The sequence below is a fragment of the Euprymna scolopes genome, chromosome 7 (assembly GCF_053919585.1).
Source record: "Euprymna scolopes isolate OS-2025 chromosome 7, ASM5391958v1, whole genome shotgun sequence".
Taxonomy (NCBI): domain Eukaryota; kingdom Metazoa; phylum Mollusca; class Cephalopoda; order Sepiida; family Sepiolidae; genus Euprymna; species Euprymna scolopes.
In genome coordinates, this window is record NC_136488.1 from 80,813,114 (window position 1) to 80,837,671 (window position 24,558).

The 24,558-nt window shown below is 32.5% G+C and overlaps 2 protein-coding genes across 5 annotated transcripts in view; one reads left to right on the top strand and one right to left on the bottom strand.

Moving 5' to 3' along the window:
- LOC145279793 (uncharacterized) overlaps nt 1–18,776 on the bottom strand; it is a 43,506-nt gene extending 24,730 nt beyond the window's left edge. Inside the window, exon 1 of one of the 2 annotated variants that reach the window (XM_080131122.1) lies at nt 18,643–18,776. The gene's annotated coding sequence lies outside the window, so the exon portion shown is untranslated. Of the gene's footprint in view, nt 1–13,237; nt 13,374–18,642 lie in introns of those variants that run through there. The other variant, XM_080131121.1, reaches the window with a different exon arrangement.
- LOC145279791 (regulator of MON1-CCZ1 complex-like) overlaps nt 1–24,558 on the top strand; it is a 162,487-nt gene that overhangs the window by 95,506 nt on the left and 42,423 nt on the right. The window lies entirely within an intron of this gene.

Consider the following 24,558-nt stretch of genomic DNA (forward strand, 5'->3'; position numbering starts at 1 on the left):
ATATATATATATATATATATATATATATGTGGATATAAATCACATAGTAAACTTATATTCAAATTAAGATACAGAATGTGTGTGTGTGTGTATATATATATATATATATATATATATATACACACACACACACACACACATTCTGTATCTTAATTTGAATATAAATTTACTAATAAGAATGTTTTTTTTTGTTTTTTGTTTTTTAAAAACATGCATATGTATGAAAATAACAGGGTTCGGTATTGCTTCCTGGGGCATGTTTAAAATATATAAAATCGTAATTACTGTTTGGAACTTCTGCCTATTATACCCTATATATCCTATAGTGGATGAAACGCAGAATATTCAGTGTAGCTTAATCGCCATATATATTTTATAAATTACTATATATATATATATATATATATATATATATATAGTGTGTAACATAATGATTTTCAGCACAATCATAATCTTTGAAACAAGAAAGAACAGCAAGGCATGTCGGTTGCATGAATCATGTAAGTTGTCCATAAGTTTTTTAAGGTAAACATCTGATGAGTATGTGACTAAATATGCAGCAATAACATAATTTTGCAGACTTGATAGTCATAGTATGAAACAATATTGTAATAGATACTTTTTGAAAAACAATAAATGACCAACTGAGAAAACTTGATATTTGGAACTTGGAGAATTATTATATTACACTATATATGCTCTGGAACACAATAAAAAAGTATTCATTGAGCTTGGATTTTGCACAACGTGTAAATTGTTAAAAAAATAACTCTCTTCAGAACAGTATTTCATTTGTACCCAGAAAAAAAACAACAAAGTCTGACATTACTATAATTATTTTAATACCTATAGACACTAGTATTTCATCCTTTCCAGAATCATTAGTGCAGTGAGTTACGATCACAGCCGGTCGAGAGATTCAAACATGGTCATGAAGCCATCTCTGATTCCATTAGCAAGGAACAAACCACACAGCTAATGTAAACTGTGAGAAATACAGTTGAAATTAACATTTATATAAAATGTAAATGTCATTGATGGCGATAGTGATCTTATGATTATGACATGATATTGTGAGCTGCAACGTGATATGGCTGTGGAAATAATTATGCATTCTCTCACATTCTGAATATATATATATATATATATATATATATATATATATATATATATATATATATATATATATATACTACAATAGCTTTCTTCATGGATGATCAATTTAGGATTGTTGAATGATGAATGAAACCTGAAAATCTGTAAATTTGTCAAAAACATTTAATCTTATGAAACAAATGGTTGATTTTTTTTTCTAAGTGCATATTAGATGTTCAATTGCTACTTATTGATTACAAAGTTAATATTGTCTGTGTTTCCTGAAATTCATTGCAACTATTGACTAAATATAATACTTCTTGTCTGTTAAATTTTGAATCAAAATATGGAATATACTACAATTAACCAACTCTAATTTTGAATTCAAACTTTAAACCTGAAAAAAAAAATCATTCCTATTAGCTGTTTCAAAAAAGTTATAATGACCAGTTAATTAGTTTAGGAATGAATACACATACCTAACTATATAAAAATAGAGATATGTGTGAATACAAAAATAATCGGCTTTCACAAATGTTTGAACAAATGCAAGTATCAACACTTGAAAAAAATCCCCCTCCCCCTCTCCAATAATTTTTATCACGACTAATCTCTGCACTCAAACAAAATTGCACTTCAACGGCTTATCCGACAGATGATCGATTTAGGATGATTGAATGATGAAAGAAACACAAAAATCAATATATTCACTCAATCGTTAGCATGAAGCAAATGGTTTTATTTCCTAAATGCATGTTGGGTGTTCGCTAAAGTTTTGTCTTACTTCATCTCTTACGTGTTTTTTACTGAAATTAATTGCAAATATTGAATAAGTATAATACATCTTGTATGTTAAATTTTGAATAATAAACAAAAAAAATATGGAAGCTTCTAATGAGAAAAAATTTCCAGGAATCAATGAACCTTAATTTCAAACTGTAACTTGAAACTTAAATAAAAATGATTTTCAGAAACATGTATAGCAAAAAAAATACGGAAGCTTCTAATGAGAAAAAATTTCCAGGAATCAATGAACCTTAATTTCAAACTGTAACTTGAAACTTAAATAAAAATAATTTTCAGAAAAATGTATAGCAAAGAAAAAACAAGCAAAAAAAAACTGTACACATTGTTCATTTATAAGTTGGATTTTGTTAATTGTTTTTATTTATTTATTTTTTTAACTCATCTTCACTCCAAACAAGGTGTGTTGCCACCTGGACGTTAGTGGTTATTTGGAATCATGTCTACAGGGGACTATGTATGAAGTTGAACCACGAGATGTTAAATTTAAACTTCTGCATGTTAGCACAGTCATAGAAGCAGGGAGAGAATTTCAAAGTCTAACAGTTGTGGAAAGAAACTATTAGAGTAAAAGTCTTCCCAGCATCTAGGGAGCTCAACAGTGAAGGGGGGGGGTGCTTGTCAGGTTAGTTGGGAGTATGTACATTGTGGGGGCACAAGTGTTATGAGTTCATCAGAGCATATTCCATTATTTGTGAAATCCATTCATCTATAATTACATAAAAGCTCCAGCTCATTTAACTGATGAGCTATTTAAATCATTTGCTGATTTGAGACGGTTCACATGAAAAACACAATTTATTTGTGTGACATCTAGCATAATTTTTCATCTTGTTACATGGAGAGAACTTGGATGCCTACTAAACACTATCCTCACGTGTCTAAGGTTTCTCTGTATGGCGGTTTGTCAGAACAACCTGGAATAAGGATACTTACCCATACAAGTAAACCCTGACTAAATATTAAATATAAAATAATATTTGCAGCCCAGACAAGATTTTCTTGGTATGGTTACCCCACACTGGCATATGTGAAGAATGATGCACCTTCCTGCAAGTAATGTTGTCTATAGCAACAGCACTAAGCTAGATACTCTACCAGACTAGAGGAATTTTTGTCTTAGAATACAAAAGATCTTGAGAAAGATTAGTAAGAGGAAAATTAATGTTTTTCATTTCTTTACTAAATCAATATCAGGGGTAAAGTAGAATTTAATATGTATCTCATATGTAGATCACGTGTTAGCTCCAAGAAGGACTCTTGATTTTTGAGAATTTGGATTAAACAAATTTTATGTTTGTGTAACTGGAAATGAAAATAAACATTGTCTGCAAACAGTTGTAAATGACTTGGATACCATTGTGTGTGAAGAGAGAGAGAGAGAGAGAGAGAGAGAGAGAGAGGGAGAGAGAGGTTGCAGTGAGTTAATTTTGATTAGGGTTGTAACTTTTTAACATGAAAAAGCACATCTGTCATTTTTTATTTATTTTCAAAAATGCTTGATTTATTTCTATTGATTGTTTTACGAACATTATGAAAATAAGAAATATTTTAAAAAATTTTTTTGAAGAATTAAAAGAAAGGGGGTTTTCGAAATGTATTCACGAATTGGCTAATAACACTCCTTCAAACCGAGAGGATGATCTCATTGTCTGAAAACGTCTGTTATATGTGACTATAAAGAACTTTAGCAGTTCGAATATTTTTTTTTTTATGTTGAACAATTAGTCTGTCCCCGTGTTTTACCGTTGAGCGTTGGCGGGAAAATTGCGGAAATTATGAAACACCTGCTCCCATTTATTTGTTTGGGAGTACAGAAGGGGAGATACTCACTAACTTTGTTTGATTGGCAGCGATGTGTGTTTTGTTTGAGGGGAGAGGGGAGGATGTTAATTTACAATTATAACTGGATCGAACATCGAAACTTGTTGAAAATCCGCCAGATGTAAATTGATCATGAATCCCAACCCCAAAAGTTTGTTTCCACCGAAACTGCCTAGCTTTTATCCACAATATAGAAATACTAAACATATTAGCCAGTTGAAAACGGGTAAAAGTTATAGTCCGTTGACTTAGAATGAGTGCTTTATACCAAAGTGATGGTTTGAGGTTAGGGTTAAATTTGTGCTCATTTTTGCATTAAATACTATTAATCTCTAACTACTAACGATTACTACGATATTGTCCTATTGACTACTGTACACTCATATATATCCTCGAGTGGCCTAACAAAACTGCACATTGAACATATACCAGATACTTAATTTGCTGCACCTTATTATAAACGTCCATGGAAAATTTCAGCCAGATCAGTCCAGTAATTTCCAAGGAAAGTGGTACAGACATACAGACGGACAAAAAGAAATCTATATATATAAAAGCGAAAATGTATGTATATATGTATGTACGCTTTTCCTCGATGTCCACAAAAGGCTTCTTTCAGAGAAGCGCTCGCTCGGTTCACAACTTAAAACTTTTTATATCATCTATAAATTGTAATATCTCACACTTAACCACGGAGCTCGCCTGTCTATTTAATTTTATTGACTTTCAAACGTTAATTATTCCATATTTCCCGCATCGGCACGCGTTACATTCGGTTTTCGGTATAAACAAAAAGCGAAACTCGACTCTAATCACTGGCCGAAAGCTAAGTAACGTTTGGTCAATGTCAACGTCGTCATATCAGACGGTAGCTTTCATTTCGAGATGAGACGCTCCCCCTAATAAACAGGGAGCGGGTTTTTAAAAACAAACAAACCGATTTATTGACCTCATTAAAAACTGTCCCGCACAAAATGCTAACTGCTGAATACCTATTGCCGTCACGTCAATCAAAAACGCGCACCTGTTTTTTTTTGTTTTTTTTCACACTTTACTATTTTCCAACTGCGCATTGTCAAGGCTTCGTTTTTTTTTTTCACGGGCACCTGTTTTTCTTCGGGTTTTTTTCACACATACCTACAAACACCCGGGCAACGCCGGGTACCCCTCGCTAGTCTATAATATAAATCTCAATCGTTGGTTTGTGTGAATGTATGTATGTATGTTTGTATGCCTGCCAAAAATTTTCGACAGACACCACAAATCCTGGCGAGATTGGTATCGTTTTGAAGCTTGATGTTTCAAATGACAAATATCGAAAAATTGGCCAAAAACATTAATTCCTTCACTCTTAACTGGTCAGTTTTCTACAAGGGTGGGTCGGTTTTTGCGACACCATTTCCGCAAGTCATCATATTGGTCGGATTGACTACACTTAATTTCAACATTCGAAACTTCTGGTCAGGCGATGGAGACATCGGCTAAGATTTCACTTTTTTTTCTCTTTCACGTTATGCCTGCCTACTACCACTTTTTTTTTTTTAAACACCTCTGCCTACTGTTGTTTAGATTTCCCCCACCGCTACTACCACTTTTTTTTTTTTTCACCCCCTGGGGTTCCTAACTACACCACCCGGGCACTGGGCACCCCCGCTACTGTTGTTTTGATCCTCCCCTCCCTGGGTTCCTTACTACACCACCTAAACACCTGCCCCCCCCCGCTAGTATAATATAGATTTTTAAATAGAAGTATGTATTGTTAAACTAAAAAAACCATTAAAAATTGAAATAACAGAAACTAATAGTTAATTAATGAGATGCCCTTTTGTAAATACATATGCAAATTAGTCAACCCTACAACTTTGATCGTCGTCAAGTATCGCTCTTCTATTGTGTGAAGTAGAAATCATCGTCTTGATCTAATTATATCAGATGTTTTCAGAACATGAGACCTTTCCGTGGATGTTTAGCTCACTGTTATAACCAGAAACGGTGTGACTTTATAGAAGTAGAGATAGTATAAACATGTACATTTTAAAACATCTTTTATACATCATAACGTTTAATGTTCGTGCAGATCCTATGTTATCTATTACCAATGGAAATTTGGTATATGTCTGTCTTATTCCAAAACTATACTATTACTAATTAATTATTAATGGTACTATTGTATGATGCTCAATTCTAGAAGGAGGATGGAGTGTTTTTTGGGTTTTTTTTACAAAGGACTCAACTTATCAAGGCCTGTAGGCAACTTGAGGATGAGGGTTAATGAGTGTACGGTAGTCATTAGGACAATAGTGTAGTAATCATTAGTAGTGTAAATTTGGTAAATTGGATTACTTAATGGGACAGTTCATGAAGAACTTGTTTAAGTTGGACTTGAAGACAACCATATTATAGTCAGTTGGAAAGCAGGCAAATGGAACAGGGTTCCACAGTTTTAAGAAAGAAGCTTTATTCATGGAATCCACGTTTAAGTTTAGGCACAGATAAAGAAAGAGAGGGGAAAATTATTGATAGTGGTTTCAGCTAGACGAGTGTTTTTCATGAAAGTTTGGCAAGGGGGTACCATAGATTGGAGCTCAGACGTGTACTATTTGTTCTGTTGTCATGAGAACATTCTCTCAGGTATTACAAGCTCTTTTTTTTTTTTTTTAGGGGTGAGGGTCCTGTAGTATTTGTTCTGTTGTTATTAGACCATTCTCCCAGGCATTATCTACTTCCTTGGGGGTGTAGTGTAGTATATGTTTGTTCATTATGATACCATCCTTTTAGATATTACCTCTATCTTTGGAAGTGGGAGGAACGTAGTATATGTTTGGCTGTCATGATACCATGCTCCCAAGCTAGCAAATATGCTTTAACAGGAAGTATATATTTGCTAGTTATAATATCAAGGTTGATTCAGATCCTATCCATTAGTGACATTCAACTTTTTATTTTTGTTTTATTAAGCTTTTTATTATTATTATTATTATTATTATTATTATTATTATTATTATTGTTGAATGTTTACTTTGATGAAACATAGGTATGACACACATCTGGTAGTGTGGCCCCCAAATGGGGAGCTCTTGGGAATAGGAAGTCATCTTTTAATTTCCATAGAATAGAATCTACCATTTACAGATTAGTGACAAAATATATGACTAAAGAGTGATGAGGCTTGGTCTTGACTGATACGCGCCTAAGACATGAGGCATTTTGATCGATTGTTAGTGCCTTTTATAATTGCTGCGAGTCCTTAATGAGCAGAGACAAGTTGATGAGGTTGGCACAGGCAACAGTGGTTTGGGGGAAAAAATTGAGGATTTCCGGAACTCCTTTGGTCTGTTCTTTGGTTTAGTTAGTTATTTTTTTTTAGTTTCACAGTACATCAACCTCTTTTGGGTTATTCATGCTGAATCCAGTGATTTTGTAGAAAGTTTTTTATTCTTCAAGTTCTTTATATTCTTCAATTATTAATTCGTATTACTTCGTTTGATTGTCTTGTAGTGAATTCTGTTGTTTTCGTTCCCATCTCTGCAGAACATGATTGAACTTTGCAAAAGGAAAGGGTTATAATATTAATGTTTCGTGCATTTTAATTCAAGAAGCTAGTAGGGAAATAGGTGAGCAAAAAAAAAAGAGAAGAGGAAGGGGGTCTTTTGTTTTTGGCTTTGCAGAACACGATTGAGTTTTGCAAAGAGTTAAAAGTTAAAAACAAAAAAAAAATTAATTTAGGCTGCATTTGAATCAGGAAGCCAATATCTTCAGACAACCTGATCTGATAGCACGAGAACGTTCTTTGGGGAATATATATATAAAGTGATTGATTTTGTTTCTTTTTTTAAATCAATCTTTTGGGTTATTTAATGCCACTTTATTACACATGATACATTGAACAAAAACGACTATTTGATGCATAGCTATTTTTCTTATATATATGTATTTGTTCTAAGTTTAAAATATCTAAAAGTGAAAAACGATTGAATTTCACGAGGTTGTTGTTAGTGCTCAATAAAAAGAGGAAGATATTATTTTATTCAATTTAAGTAAATAAAATTGCCATAGCACATAGTATTTGTATTACTTGCACTTCCGAAATAGTTATCCATCTGATACTTTCTATTCTAATTTTGAGAGGTTTGTTTTCTTCTCTCTCTCTCTCATATATATATATATATATATATTATTCAATTTAAGTAAACAAAATTATCATTAGTTGCAACAATAAATCTACTGTTTCAGTCTAAAGACTTTTTTGTGTGTTGCCTGATGAAATCTTTTTAGATTGAAACAGTAGATTTATTGTTGTAACTAATGATAATTTTGTTTACTTAAATTGAATAATATATATATATATATATATATGAGAGAGAGAGAGAAGAAAACAAACCTCTCAAAATTAGAATAGAAAGTATGGATAACTATTTCGAAAGTGCAAGTAATACAAATACTATGTGCTGTATGTATAATACCTCAGGAAGATGAATGCCCCTGCCTTGCACAGTTTCAGATCATTCTTGAACAAGGTGTAGTACTTGTCAGCCTCCTGATATTCTAGAGGGTTACCATACAAGATGGCAGATGTTCCTCAGCCATGGTGAAGGCAACACATCTAGGAAAGGGAGAGGAGACTCTGTTGAAAAACTAAACCAAATGGAGGGAGTCTATTGGCTCTGTATGACAATCTTATAGTGATGGTATCAAAAACAAAGCATTCGCTTCTAATTTGTCATAATGGGAAGTGTTAAGGTTCAGGAAACTGTCATAAAAATTCTCATTATGGTGCACAATCTGGTTTAACGAGAGATATTGAAACACAAAACCTGTTTTGATGATAGTATAGGGGTATACGGTACAATCACATTGACACACCGGTTCCCGCCAGATCACTAAAGTTAAGCAATGATGAGCCTGGCCAGTACCAGATGGGTGACCATTTGGGAAGGCTAGGAGCTGTATGTACCATGCTGAGTCATAAGAAATTTCCAGGGTGGTATCTGGAGACACATTAATTCACTGGGAAAGATGCACCTCTAGTCTTTGTTAAGACATGCATCTAGGAGAGGGTAACTCTGATGATGTCGGCAGCAGAACGTTGGATGGCCATGGACGAGATGAATCCTTAACAGATCAAGGGTTCTATGGTATTAAGAGTTATGTTATTCGACTGTAACTATGTGAATGATCTAAGGACAACGGATAGGTGCAAACAGGAGAATCAGATGCCACTGCGCTGGGGAAGGTAATGGCAACCCCACTCCATGTATTTTGCCAAGTTCAAAATCATGTGATGTCTTCAGAGGAATTGGACCAACAATGGTGTGAAGCTTATGGAGAACACTAATCATGATTTCATCTACAGCATGAACATGCCAGGATACAAGACGAAGATAGGTCTGATAAATAATATAAAAAAAAAAAAAACTTTTATATGAATTCATTTCGATGTGTAACTTCAATTTTAGATTCATAAAAATCTGTCAATGTTGTCGTTGATAAGAAAAATATGAATCATCATCTTTTGATTAATTTCTGAACAGATTTATTTCAAAAAGATAAAAACATTTCATGAAACAATTCATCTATGACCATCTTTTTATATATATATATATATATATATATATATATATATATATATATATATATATATACATTTTTTTCTGAATTTTCCTATTTTGTTTTAGCTGGAAATGGGGCATCCTACCGGATGGCAGACATTCACCTGCTATCTCGTACATTTCAACTGAGAGATCTTTTTCAAATTCTAAGTGCTCCTTTAAGTACAATTTTTTTATTTATCTCTCTTGCATTTAGTTCACTGGGTATATTTGCCAGGTAGTTTTTAAAGTGCTTTTTCATGAGTCTAAATGCTCCGATAATTACTGGAGTGATGGAGATCTTACTAAGATTCCAGTTTCTTTTCATGTCATACATAAGACGTTGGTATTTCGTTATCTTTATCCTCTCAGTTCTATTTAATTTAACCCAGCATCATAGGGGACACCAACTTCTACTAAAGTTGCTTCTTTCTCCTTCTGGTTCCATATCATTATGCCAGGTTTAATAGCTCTGTTTTCTATAGCTTTTGCCGATTTCAATACAAATTTATCTTTTAAATATTAACATAAACAATAACAATCGTGCAGAATAGGAAAAAAACAAAAAAAACAAGCGAAAATCAAACCGGTCCCCCTAATGAAATTTTGCATTCCTGTAAAAAGGAGACAAAAATAGAAATCAGTTTGCTTTTACACCTGTTATTTAGAAATAGATCGCAACTTGTCAGAATCGGTTTCTCTAATTATGAAATTTTGCAGTCGTTAATAAAATTTATTTTTTGGGTTAGAAAGAATTTTAAAAAATTGATAGAAGCAAGAAACACACAAAACAGAGTAAATATGAGAGCAGATCCAAGAAAGTAATTCCAAACGGTTTTTATTAATATTTGAATATGGTAGAGACTGCTTTTGTTTCTCAAAACAAGGTTAACATTATTAACCAAGGTAACAAAAATAAAAGAAAGCATAAAAAGTTGAATAAAATAATGAAACCAACACTAAACGTATTCTTTACATCTACATTTTCTTTGAAAAAGGTACATTGTACCGAAAGTCTCAGAAAAAAAAATGATTTTAATCATTTAATAAAATATTTCATTTGGTGTTCTAATATTTTCACATTAACCTTACAAAATAATGTTCTAAAAAATGTGACCAAACTTGTATAATAAAATCAATTTTAGTAATAAAAATATTTAAAAAAAAAAAAAATGGTTCCTTATGTAAGAGACAATTCTTTAAAAAATTACAATCGTTTCAAATGATAAAACATTAAAAAATGATCATTCGTGTAATGGTCTTAAGCAATAAAGAAAATTAACAGAAAAAAATGAGAACTAGCTTCGTTTTTCCACAAAAATAAGGAAAAAAAAAACAAGTTTTATTTTAAACCAAAAACCCACAATGCTGAAAGCTGTAAAGGGACAGCCAAGGCTGATATGTAGCAATAAACATTGACATCCACCTCCACTCTAACATAAGGCATAATCATGTTGACACACCGGTTCTTGTTAGATTACCGAAGTTAAGCAACCTTGAGCATGGTCAGTACCAGATGGGTGACCATTTGGAAATATCAGGCACTGTATATCGGAGTGATGTCAACGCCTCTCTGCAAGAACTGCAAAAATCTAACATCGTCATCTCTCCTCACGGGGGATATGCAAGCGACTATAAACTGATTGTGAATTTCATACTCCCATGAAACTTGGTCCTGGATATGACCTTAAAATATATCCGATGGTGAGGTCCCAGCTTGCGGGCTCTGGGGAGTGGGGAGCCACCCTTTAATTGCCATTGCTCCCAGGTCCACTCTGACCCGGAGTGGTAGTACCTGTTAGGGTCTCAACTATGGGTTAAATAGAAACTGACTTGCAAAAAACAAATATATTCTATTAAAAATTTTTTCTTCAAAATCACCGGATTCGGCATTAAATAACCTGAAAAGGGTTGATATGCCATAAAATAAAACCAACCAACCAACCAACCCATGAAACTTTCTCCTTTCGAGGAAGCCGATTCACTCCTTGGATGAGTGCTGTTTTAGTATAACACAAAACTCTGACATGGTCAAGAAATAAATTGGCAAAACTAAAGAACATCTGAACACAAATGCTAAATATCTGTCATAAAACAAATAATATTTGCGAAACAGAAGTATTTCTTATATTAAAATCAAAACAATGATTGATTAAAACAAAAACAATAATAATAGTTAATTGATAAAATGTCTTTTTAGCAACACCAATATGCAAATAAGTTTGTGACTGATATCGCATATACATAAGCCATATATATATATATATATATATATAATACATGGTGCTCTATTATGAAAAATTGAATTCACTTGGAATAGGGCATTTTCACTTGATTGTTAGTTTGAGAAATGGCCATAAGTTTTGCATTCATTAGAATATAAAATGGAGGAGCACAAAAACTTGATTAATAAAATCCTCCTAATCTTTTCTAAATAATAGACTGTTCACTGCTTTCCGGTTTGTTAAAAACCAAAAACAAGCAAATCTTCAAGTATGATCTCATCCCAAAGGCCATAGAAATGATAAAGTCGTTATAATATTTTGTCAAATGAAACGCTTCTTTAATGAAGTCGTATTCTGGAGATTGAGTAACCGGTTTTTAATAAAACTGAATATTTTAATAGTTATTGAAACCTGTCCAACTTCTTCTGCTGTTAATTTTGTAAATGTTTTATTTAAAAAAAAAAAAAAGGGTCACATGACCTATCTATATAAATTTGAAGTCCTCAAAATAGTATTCTACATTTTCTATGTTTAAAAAAGAAAAAGTATAGTCGTATAGAAACAGTTTGTATTTGCACGTTTGATATTTAACTTGTATGTTTACCATGGTTAGCTGACTTAAAAATTAAGATGATATAAAATCCTTTTTGGGGAGGAAATTAATCTGATTTAATAGAGCAAGGCAAAGTTTTTGGGTCTTTTTTTTTTTTTTTTGTCTGTCTGAGGAACGATCTCTACCAAACTCCTCGTTCACTGTTTAGTCTACAGACTGAAAGCTTGATATATAGGTAATTTGGACATGTGAGACAAATTCGATCTAGTCTTTAGCCGGCAAAAATAACTTCTAAATGATTAAAATTGAAAAAAAAATGGAACTTGACAAGGGTTAGTAAACTTAAAGTGCTCTTCTACACATGCAAAAATGTATATTAAAGTCTGTTCATTTTTAGCTATTTCTAATTCATCTGATAATAGCTCAAATACTAATGTCTAAGGCTGGAGGATTGTATGTTTTGATTTTGATTCCAGCTGATAGCACCGAGTTTTTTTTTTTTTTTAATTTTATTTTATTTATTTATTTTACTTTTAATATTATTACTGTATAGCGGGTACAATATAATAATCAATAGAGAATTGGCTCTATAATAAATACAAAATCTGCATAAATTAAAATATCATATTTAAACATATTTTAGGATCAAAAAATGCCGGACAGCATTCTAGTAATAAATAAAAGGTGTTTTTATTTAAGAAATGAATAATCTTTTCTTTCTTTTTTTTTTTTTTAATTTTATAATGAATATAAAAGTGTTTTTTTTTTTTTTAAATTTTATAATAAATAAGTTATTCAAACTTTTACCAGTAATTTTCTTTTAGTTTTTTTGTTGTTACATTACTATTTTAAAAATACATCCACACACATATATAATTTTATAATATATAATTTTTCTCGGCTAAAAATAAGTCTCTTCACATTTAAAAAAAAATAAAAAATGGCCTTATGGAAAACATAAAAATATAATAATTATAAAAGTATACGTATTATTAAAGTTTTCTCATATCAAGGTCCCTGACAGACCCCTGTACAGAGAAAGTGAAGATGTGTGTGTGTGTGTGTGTGTTATACCTACACTTTCACATTAATATACATAATGTATATATGGGTGCGTTTATTATGCACACATGTTTCTGTTTACATACCTCTGAGTTTTGAAGTCAATAAAGTCTTTCCTCTACTCATGCTATGCTCTCTGCTCGTACCTGTCCGTTTAACAGTGGTTACTTCTAAAGAGACACTGAGCAAATCACTCGCATTTAACTAGACTTAGGCTTAAGGCACATTAACTATCAAAAGAAACTGGGTCAGCATTTTAAAAATAACATAACATAGGTGGAAAAAAAGCTTCCATTTTTCATTTTCTTTTCACTTTTTTTTTTTTCACTTTTTTTTGTTCACTTTTTCCTTTTTATTTTTTTTATTTTCTTTTTTTTGGCTTTTTCTTCTCTTTGTTTTTTTTTTTCATTTTTGTTGTTTCCTTTTTGTCCTTTTCTTTTTGTTCACTTTTTATCTTTTTGGCCTTTTTCTTTTTGTCTTTTTCAATGTTTACTATTTTTTGTTCTCTTTGTAATTGCTACTTTTTATATTTATATATTTTGTCTTTTTCTTTTTAATATTTTATTTGTTTTTGTTTTTTTCCTTTCGTTTTTTCTTTGTCTTTTTCTATTTTTTTCACTTTTTGCCTTTTTTCTTTTTTTTCCTCAACCAATATCATCTCAATTTATACTCATGTATTAGGTTGGTGCAAACATAATGTCGTTTTTTAAGATCATAACTCCTTTCATTATAAACTTTATTAATCGAATAAGAACCATTAGAATTGACACATTTTTGCCAACAAGTTTATTTATCCCATTAGAATAGAAATCCGGAGTTCTGGAAGCGATGGAGTCATTTCGGCTTTTGAAGCATTTTTCGCTCAGGAAGTTGTTGAGATGCTTGAAAAAGTGATAATCGGTGGTCGAGAGGTTCAGTGAATATGGCGGGTGAGGCAGAATTTCATATACCAATTCGTTCAGCTTCTGCAGGGTTAGTTGAGCAACATGCGGGCGAGCCTTGTCATTGAGGAGAATTGGTCCCTTCATATTAACCAATCTCAGGCATATACGTTAGAGCTTCTGGTGCATTCTTTGCCGTAATCATTCACCTGGATTCAAGAACTATGATGGATGAGACTGGCTGCAGTCCACTAAACAGTCGCCATAACCTTTTTTTTTTAATTTTTTTTGTGCAATTTCGGCTTTGGGAAGTGTTGTGAAGCTTCTCTGGCATCCAACCACTGTGCCGAACATCACCAGTTATCATAGAGGACCCATTTCTCATCACACGTGACAATCTGCTTGAGAAATGGGTCATTTTTGTTGTACAGAAGGAGCGTAGAAGACATCTCAAAATGACGATTTTTTTTTTATTAACGTTCAATTCATGTAGTACCCATTCATCCAATTTTTTTTACTTCCCTATTTGCTTTAAATGGCGAACAACTATTGAATAGTCGACCTCAAGTTCAACAGCAACTTCTCTTGTGATTTTGCGAGAATCGGTTTCAATTAAGGCTTTCAAAAGTTTGTTATCAACTGTAGTCAGCTGACCAGGACCATCTTCATCTTCGAGGCTCTCATCAGCAATGCGAAATTTCTTGAACCACCATTGTGCCACATGTTCATTAGTGGTTCCTAAGTCAAACATATCATTGATATCATAAGCTGTCTTAGTAACTTTTCAGCCTAGTTTGAACTGGAACAAGAAAATCGTGCAGATTTGAATTTTGTTCATGCTGTCGAAAAGCCTGCAAAAAAATGAATGAAGAGATTGAGAACAGTAACGAATAACACGATTCAATAGGGTGAAAAACGCGCCTCAAAATGATATATAACATGGCTTGCACCAACCTAATATATTAAATGTTATATTTCTGAGATTATATGCTTTTTCATATGTCTACGCTTTATACAACTTTTAGAAAAATTATTAAAACCATTTAAAATGTTTTATTTGTATCCATTGAAAATTTATTTATGATTTCTCATTAGACATCTTTTTTTTTATCAATACTCCAATTTTTACTTTTAATGAAAACTTTTGAAAGTATTAAGTACTTTTAGATGAAATACAAACTGAATTAAAAATAGATTGGCACAATATTTTCTATATGATAGATAAATATTTTACTAAGAATGACAAGCTATCTAAAATTGCCAATAGAAATGACTAGCCATCTAAAATTACCAATAGAAATTATATTAAGCTCAATTGATTTTGTTTGAAAAACATGATTGCTGTAATAAGCAAACCTAATGAAAAAATAATAATTTTAGTAAAAATAATGATGATCGTAGCAACAGTAGTAATAATATTAAGGTATTCCCATGCAAGTTGCTCGACTGAGCTCCAATCTCCTTGTAAGACATTCACAGCAAGTACTCATGTATTTATTACAATGAAGCAAAACTCTATTTTTCCCCCTCTTCCATCAGTTTTAATTTTCATGAACTGAGCTTTGTCGCAATAGATTTATGTCTGTTGAAAACATTACCATGGGACTGCTTCCCTGCAGATTACAACATGACCACATTTAAATCCAATGTCAACAGATTCCTGCCATATACTGCCCGACAAATATACAAACTTGATCCATTCCATTAATCATTTTCAATCCTCTCATCATGTTCTTCATCTCTCAACTGATAACTAAAAAGAAAATATTGATTATAATACTAAAATTGTAGAATCAAAGCAATTATCCAATGATAAATGAATGTTTAAAACTCGATGTAATATAACTATTAATAATGACTAGAGTGTTTATATAGGAGCATTCTTTCTGAAGAGATAACTAATTTTTAAGTTATCAACGTTTCCATGCCATGATTTTGGAAATACTTCAGACACTGGAGAAGTAAGGTCCAGATAATACTTTGGCTCATCCTTACATTGTCAGATAGAGGTATGCAGTTTCTCGACTGACTTATGTTCTTATTGTTATTTTTATTTTCAGTGGTTTTATTATTAATAAGCATAATATGATTTTTGATTGAAATGTTGATAGAGGCTTCCAAATTCTGATTGATGAAACATGGCATTTAAGGTCACATGTGCATCGACTCCTCATCGCTTTGCTTATACATGTAACAGGGAAGAGATGTTTCTATGTAAAGTTAGGTACGATGTGCCCTTAATAAGTTTCCAGACTTTTTTTTTTTTTACAGGCATTTAAAATTGTCATAGACTTTTGAAAATTCAGTATTTTATTGCTATACATCCTATGGGATGACTGACCAATTTTTATGATTTCAGGTTCAAATGAACAGCTACAGCAGGAATTGGAATACACTCTACTAAAGCCTGATTATCACAGCTGGTCAATTTTAAAAATGCAATCTGGACGTGAGGACAATTTAGAAGAACGATATACAATAAAATTCTGTTTTAAACTTGGAAAAACTGCCACCGAAACGTATGGAATACTTCAGACTGCTTTTGGACCATCTTGCATGAATCAAGCATCAGTTTTTAGTGGCATGATAGATTCAAAGAACATGGGGAGTCTATGGGGGATGATGAGAGGTGTGGAAGGAGTGAAGAAGTCAGAACGTTAGAATTGATTAGCCAAATAAAGAATTTCATGGGTAAAGATCGTCGTGTGTCTATGGAGACAATAAGTTCACAGTTTGATGTTAGTGTAGGAACTGTTCACACGGTTATTCGCTCGCGAGAAACTGAATATGTGGAAGATTTGCGAAAATGCACCAGTCCACAACTCCATCCTTGTCACAGACTATTTGACCAAGATGGGCATCAATACAGTTCCTCACCCTCCCTATAGTTCAGACATTGCTCCCTGTGACTTTTGGTTATTCTCTAAGATCAAGGAAAACCTTAGAGTTTGCCGTTATGAGACAATTGATGAAAGAGGCTGTGATGAAGGTCATTGACATGCTCACACAAGAGGAGTTCCATTGAGCCTTCAAAAAGTTGTTGGAACGGTACAAGTGCATTACAGCTGGAGAAGATTACTTCAAAAGGAGACTAGAGTTTCATGTGTGTACTATCAATGAAAGTGCCCATACGAACAAAGTCTGGAAACTACTGAAGGCACCTCGTATGTGTATATGTTTCTACGTACAGGATTTATTCCTAAACTAATAAATCAATCATAAATTTTTGGAGCACAGCTGCTAGGCATAAGGAGTGGTAATGTGGACTACATGTGGTTTAATTTAGTTTTAGGCAAAGAGGGTAAAATGAAGTGAAAATACTTCATAAGAATTCAAATACCTCTGATTTTTGTGAAAATTTTAGTTTGGAAAAGTTTTAAAGGGTATAATATGGAAACACCCATTTGAAAAATTAAAAACTTTCAAATTGGCATTGAATTTAATCCCTATTCATTAGATACCAATTAAGAAAGGTTCCCTGAATTTCAGTATCTTCTTAAGGCCGCTTAAGCTTAAACCTTAAATTTTCGACATTTTTTTAATAAAAATTATGTAATCAGGGATTTGAGTTCTCTGGTTTTTTTTAGTGGAATTCCGCTTTTAGTAATTTGGAAAAAGCAGATAAAAATAAAATTTAAATGATCTTCTATTATATAAAGAGCAGTTTTCTGTGTGTCTATATGTCCAGCTAAAACTTAAAAAATATGCAACAAACCCTCATAAAGTTGATTTATTTTTTAATCAATATAACCCCAGAAAAATAATATCTAAAATTTAGTAAAAAGATTCTTTTTTTTGGGGGGGGGGGGTCAAATGGTCATTTATATTATTTAATATTATCAAGAAGTGAACACGATTTTTAATGTTATCATATATAAATACTGCGCAGGAAATGAGTCCGTGTCTTTTTTTAAATTGAAAGATGCTAACTCAGCATTTAACTTATTATTTCTTGACAAAGAAAAGGTAGAGGGACTTATTTATTTTGTAATGCTCTGGAGGCATCCTTAATTTTATTTGGCACTTTCAGTAGTGCTAAGAAGACCTCATCACATAAAAAGAAAAAGAAATTTCTCTTCTTGAAGGTATGGGAATGAGAAAATTAACACTATTTAACATCTATTTATTTATTTATTTTTTTATGGCTTGGTGTGTATGTCTGTATGTCCAGCTAAAAGTAAAAAACTACAAATCATGCACCACAAAAGTTGATATATTCTTAACAAGTGATGTACTGAATTGATAATACCTAGAACTTAGAAATTTTTTTCTATTCTCTGGTGGTCAACTGGTCTAGGTGTCGTTAGGAGGCGGGGGGGGGGCGGTTTTTCAGTGTTATTATGTCCTAACTTTGAAAGAAAATGCCAACTCGTTAGATTATACAAAAGAGAGTTTGTGTGTGTGTGTGTGTTCAGTTAGAAGCAAATGGGCTGTGCGGAGGAGAAAAAAGGGAGTTAGGAAGAGAGAGGTAGAGAGATAGAAGTTTTTATAGAAATATGTTATATTTTTTTTTTTTTTTTTTTTTTTTTTTTTGCTCTGGCCAACGCAGGGTAGCAGCCCTGTAAGTAAAATATAAAAAAAAGTGAAACAAAACTGTAAGTAAAACGTACCGGGTTGGTTTAGCTAGTACATGGTAAATAACAAATTTCCCTCGCTCTGTGATCTCCAAAGGTACGAAGCAGCCTACCCGCATTTGCCATGACATTCTTTTCTTTTTCTTTGTTTTGTTTGTGTTCGATTTGACCTCATTTCTTCTGCATGTGGCATTTTGACATTTTGTTGAAAGGTTCAATCATCGGCCATCCCAACCCACCACCTTCTGTTTAGCAATACATATATATATATATATATATATATATATATATATATATATATATATATATATATATATATATATATATATACACACACACACACACAAATTTAAAAAACGCAATAGGCATGAGAAAATAAGATATTGGCGAGAGAATGAATATATATATTCATTCTCTCCCCCACATTTTATTTTCTCATGTCTATTGCGTTTTTTAAATTTGTAATTATTTCACATTTTAACTCGCTCAGAAGAAGTCTTGTTGGATTTAATCGTTATTATTTTTTCTTCATATATGCATAAGTACAGCAAATAAATAAATTTTATTTTTGTCTGAATTTTTTGACATAAGGATTCATAATTTGTATTATTTGAATTCTTTCGACTACTGTTCTCATCTTGGATGCTATTCTCACAACGTTTCGACTGATGTAACCCGTAGTCTTCTTCAAACACGTCTTGCCAAATTCAAGAAGCTGTATAGAATTTCGAACTGGGCTTTTTATTTAATCCACAGGAATAGATTGTTCTTATTCCGTCAGCCCTGATCGTATAGAAGTCTTAAGTAATTCGTAATTATATCTTTTAGTATCACCCGCACTGCAGAGGTGATGTTGCTAGTCTCATTTTTTTCTGTAAATACTATTATGGCATGTGTTTGATAAATTTGCTGCTTCCGGTTCTGGATATGACTTTAAAAGACATCCAGTGCCCCAGTGGTGAGGCTCCATTTGTGGACTGTAGGGAATGTGGCGTTTCTCTTAGTTACCATTGCTTCCAGGTCCACTTTAGCCTGGAGTGGTAAGATCTGTTAGGTCATCTGGTGCTACCAGATCAAGTTGTCTGAATACTGGTTTCCTAACCAAAAGTGCACCAAACATTTATGTTGTTACTTTTTTTCCTTTCCCTTTCCAAAACTCAATCATGTTCTGCAAAGTCAAAAACCAAAACAATTTTCTTTCTACAAAAAAAATCAAATCAAACACTATGAATACATATTTGAGGATATAAAGAACTTGAAGAATAACTTTTTACCAAAATGACTGGATTTTGCATTAAATAATCCTAAAAAATGTTGATTTATACTCCTATAAATTCTTTTTTTTTTTTTCTTGGTGTGTATTGATATTCATATTAAACACCCTTTTTACCATTTATTTAAAAAGAAAATACAACTTTGTAATATATGGGTTATGAAATTGCATTCATCTGCAAAAAATATAGCTAATTTACATATTCTTTTAAACATTCATTTTAATTAATTCCCTATTAGTTTTTTCGGTTTTCTCATGGAATGATCATCTTTAGTTAACTATTACATGCTATTATATTAATGCAGATATTGTACATGATTTATACTTGCATAATATTTGCGTAAAAAGGTTATAGTAAACACAAACCTCTTTCTATATATATTTATGTGTGTGTATATATATTTGTTTAAAAAATTTTACCTATCAAACTTATCTGTCAGTCTTTGGACTACAGACATGAAACTTAATATATAAGTTATTCGAACCCGTGCGAAACTTTATATTTGTGTTTTAGCCGGGGAAAATTGGTGAAAAAGTGTGAAAAAGTGTAACGTAATAGCTATTGGTTCATGTTTTAATTTTTAGCCTTGCAGCAAACATCTTCATTGCTCAGGCATTAACGTCAAAAGAAAAAGTAAACTGTAAGCTACACGTTTTGGTTTCGATTCTTGGTGTTGGTGTGCAAGTTACTTTTTTTTTTTTACTTTTTAAATTGTTACTATAGATTAGGTCCAATGCAATATAATAATAAATACGAAATCTACATTAATCAAAATATAATATTTAAGCATATTTCATGACTGGGCAATACCGGGCAGCCTGCTCATATACTATAAAACAAATAACCAAACCAAACACCCTACTGTTAAACAAAAACAACCAATCAACCAATTTCCTGTTTCCTTTGCTCCAGCTCGTTAGACTCATTTGTTTAGTTGTCTTCCCCAATTCGCTATTTTTTCATACCTCGTTATAATACAACTTCTTATTTCAGTAGCTTCTTTCCAAAAACTGCAGGCTTTTGGAACTCTCTTCCTGCTGACTGTTTTCTTCCTGTCTATAACCTTAGTCTTTTCAAGGTTAAGGTCTACAAACCTATCTTGCTTATTTATTTGTTTTTTAACTTCTTACAGCAAGTGGCTTCATGCCATGTCTGGAGTGATTTACATAAAGGTTTTTTTTTTTAAAAAAAACATATACAGAAAAAGAAAAAAGACAAAAATACGACAACGTTTTATAACATGAAGACATTATGAAAAATAAGGTAAATTTATTTGTATTATCTTCATAATGTTTCGGCTGATGTAACCTCTGGCCTTCTTCAGGTGTATCTTGTGAAACTCAGGAATCTGCGCAAAATTTTGAATGAAACCTTTTATTTTGAATATTGCTTGCACTGAGGATTGAACCTGCAACTGTCAGAAGAGTGTAACTTTACAACTGAATTTTACCAAGTACTTTATCCACTATGCTATAGGTCCTTACATAAATCTAAAAAGACAAAATGAATATTTGTAAATTAATGCACACCACGTTCACATTCCTGAAATATCAAAGTTGTTTAGGATCAACAGTCCAATGGTATTCAATCATAAGGTGACATCCTGAGAGAAAGCACATGATAAGCGATCAGATGTGGCCAGAACACCAGAGTTCATTATGCATGTTTAATGATGCCAACGTCATGCCACTCAACACCGATGGGTATATCTGCATTTTAAGCAAAGGTATGACATCCTGGATTGGCCAGATAGTTGCAGGCAGGTCATACGTATAGCCACAAGATTCAATTGAGATTTAATCTATGCTCTCCCCCCCCTCCCACTTTTTAAAACATTCACAATAAAAACTTGTCTAGCTACAACTATTGCCAATAAATTCCTTTTCTCCCTCTGTGTATCTAGAACTAAGTGAAACTTCCCTGGTCAAAGTTTCTTTCGTAGAACTGCCTGTCACATTGCCACAAAGCTGCCCCTCAGCTGACTATAACAGAAACAAAAAAAAACAGTTTCATACCAACTGGAATATCCAGTCTTGACTGTCAGAACTTTATCAACCACACTTCATCTGACATCTAGTCTCTGAACTCGCCTAACTGCCCGTCTTCTCGTGGAATAAAACGATAGCTGCAACATGAAAGACAAGCTAAAGGCCATAATTACTAGAACCTTTGAGAGCCTAAATCAGGAGAAGGTGGCAAAAGCCTGCGGCTGATTTCAAGGTTATACTGAATCTGCTATTAAAGACAAAGGTTAGTTCTTATGCCACCCAAAAATTCAGAAACATAAGAGATTCAAGGAAGACAAGGTGTCTGTGAGGGATGATGAGATGTGTGGGAAGTTAGAACACCAGTTGATTGACCAAATAAAGAATTTCATGGATAAGGACCGTTGTGTGCCTATAGAGACAATACATTCATAGTTTGATGTCAGTGTGCGAACTGTTCACACAATTATTTGCAAGGAACTGAAATTGCAGAAGATTTATGCAAAGTTTGTCCCAAGGGTGCTCAGAGAAGATCAGAAAGAAAGTCGTTGTCACTGGCATCAAGACAGTTCCTTACCCTCTCTATAGTCCAGACCTTGCTCCCTGCGACTTTTGGTTATTCTCTAAGCTCAAGGAAAACCTTAGAGGCTATCATTATGAGACAATTGAGGAGATGAAAGCAGCTGTGACGAGTGTCATTGACACACTCACACACTATGACTTCCATGGGGCATTCCAGAAGTTGTTGGAACAGTACAATAAGTGCATTGCAGCCGGAGGAGATTACTTCAAAAGGAGACTAGAGTTTCATGTGTGTACTATCAATAAAAGTGCCCATACAAAAATGTCTGGAAACTTATTGATGATGGCAACTCGTAAGTAAAACCAAAGTTCAACTAACCCTCATCAATTATAAAACTTATCCCTAGCTCTATCGAATGTAGCCTTAGTAATAACTCTATTAATGAAACGGTATTATATCATCTAATTAACGTCTAGGACATAGCTCTAAAAACAGTAAATATAATAACATTGAAATTGAATATGAGGAATAAGATACTAAAAATAATAATAAAAAAGAGAAATATCATTTGGTTTACTTTGCTATTCCTAAATTTTGTCAATTTTCTCATAACTAATCCCTCATAATAAATAGTCAATAAAAATTGATTAAAGCTGTCTACCCCTGTGAGAATTTAGAAGTCATCAATGCTTACATGAAATATAAGATGGTATAAAAATAAAAAATACAATTTGAAGAAAAAATGGCAAATATAACAACAATTCTTTTTTTTTTTTAATTTGTCCTTTATCTGGTCTCTGAACCGTTATATTTCTAAATTTCAAAATTACAGTACCTTCTAATAGTAAATTATATTATTACTACTAACACACATGCACACGGCAGAGCACTTCCTCACTGATATTATAATATGAGGAGTGTTCCAAAAGTAATGCTTCCTATTTTCCTATTCCACTCGAATGGATCAGATTGCAAGTTGCGTTGTTTTGATAAGTTATGCATTCATGACTTGAATGTATCTATGTTGCAGATATTGACAGTGTGAGACTCTAAAAAAAGCAACTGCTGTTATGGACATGAACATGCATCTGAAGCAAAGATGTGTCTTTGAATGTGTGGCAAAATGCATTGAGAATGATGGTGACTATGTAGAAAAATAAATTATGGAGCATAAAAGATCATTCGTTTTAATGGTACAACTCTTGTCTTCATAGCTCTTCAATATTTTGAGTTAAAAACAGTAGTTTACTTTTGGAATGACTCTTCTGTGTATATATATATATATATATATATATATATATATATATATATACTAGCAAAAGTACCCGTCATTGACTGGGTTCAAAAACAGCCTACAGAAAATGGACTCTTATTTATGAAAGTATGATAGGTTATGAAAAGGAAGGGTTGTAAATTTGGGTTGAATTTGGGGGTATCAAAACCAAGCAAAATATGATGAAAGTAAAAATAAAATAGATAAACCCCATAATTTATTATACCATACCTGTTCACACTGAAACACTTATCACAATATTCTGTGGATCTATATTAAAAAACCTTGTTAAACTTTGTGACATATTTCCATTCTATGGCGGTCAGGTGCGAACGAACACCCCATAATTTTATTATACCATATTTCTTCAAACTGAAGCATAATTATCAAAGTATACTTATGCAGATAGATATGAAAACTCTTTATTAAAGTTTGTGCCTATTTCCATTCTATGGAGGCCAGGCGCGAACGCAGACCCCACAATTTTATTATACCATCCCTATTTAAGTTAAAACATACTTATCAAAGTATTTTTATGCACATCTATATCAAAAACACTTGTAAACGTTTTTTTAATTTTTAAATTTATTTCTATACTTTGTTGACCAGGCGCGAACGCAGACCCCACAATTTTAATGAACCACCGTTCTGCCAGATCAAATATATCCATTCCTGTGTCTCGATACATCTATCATTATATGTAATCAGTTTTTTAAAATAGTCAACCATATAGGAGCCTATTCGTGACCAGACACACACACACACACAGCTTTATATTATATATCTATATATATAAAAATGAATTTCTTGGTTCGTTCAAAGTCCATAAAACCATATTTCTACATTACCAATTTAATTGAAATTATCAGAAAATTTATCTGTAAAGTCAAGGTATGT